The following is a 1,169-nucleotide window of genomic DNA, read 5'->3' as shown; positions in this document are numbered from 1 at the left end:
CTATTGGGCAACCTCTGATCAGATGGTAAGTTATATACCGAGCCTACTGTGGTCGAGCGCCTCTGAGCGAGCGCCGAGATACAGAGCCTAGTATGGCCGAGCCCTATGAGCGAGCCTACTACGGCAGAGCAGTTTTATATATATATATATATATATATATATACCGAGCCTAGTATGGCCGAGCGCCTATGAGCGAGCCTACTACGGCAGAGCAGTTTTATATATATATATATATATATATATATATATATATATATATATATATATATATACTGAGCCTTATAAGGTAAGGCAACTATTTTACTTACTATATTGAGAGAGTTGAGTCAGTACTAGCAGGTAATCATATCTTCAGATTATCTTTGACTCCCAGTTACTTTCAGTTATTATATTATCAGCTCAGTTTCAACTTTCAGTATATTGCCTTACATACTCGGTACATTATTTGGTATTGACGTCCATTTTTTGGGGGCACTATATTTCATGCGTGCAGGTTCAGACAGACAGAAGGGTAGACCTCCTTATTAGGTGTTGCCCGGGTTCAGCCTGATCGGTAAGCTACATGCCCTTCAGAGTTTCCGGGTCTAGAGCTTTATGTACATCTTGTGTATATATGAATATACGTTATGAGTAGGTCAGGAGCCTGTTCCGATTATAGTATATCCATCAGTAGAGGCTTGTAGCGTATCCTGTTAGTTAGTGCAGTATGTTGGGTTTGTAGGCCTTGTACGTATATTTTGTTGGTTGTCAACTAAAGTAGTTATGACAGCCTTGTCGGTCCAGCTTTATATTGATGTTTAGTCAACTTTTGCAAATTGTCTTGCAATGTGGCCCATGGTCAAGGTATGACATTATATGTTCAGAGTACCTTAGTCACAAGTTGGTACGCAAGGATAGGTGAGGCATCGGGTGTGGTCTCGCCCCCCAGGTTCGAGGCATGACAAAAGTCGTATCAGAGAAGTTCTATCTTAGGGAGTCTACAAGTCGTGTCTAGTAGATTCTTGTTTATGGGTGCGTCGTGCACCACACTTATAAGCAGGAGGCTACATGGCATTTAGGACTGTCACTCTTTCTTATTACTCTAAATCATGTGGTAATGCTCACTTGTTAGGATTCAGACTCCTAAATTCTATTTTATTCATAATAAGACAATACCTACATCCGGAAAG

This window comes from Nicotiana sylvestris, chromosome 5 (genome assembly GCF_000393655.2).
Source record: "Nicotiana sylvestris chromosome 5, ASM39365v2, whole genome shotgun sequence".
In the NCBI taxonomy this organism is placed as follows: domain Eukaryota; kingdom Viridiplantae; phylum Streptophyta; class Magnoliopsida; order Solanales; family Solanaceae; genus Nicotiana; species Nicotiana sylvestris.
This window is presented reverse-complemented; position numbering follows the sequence as displayed.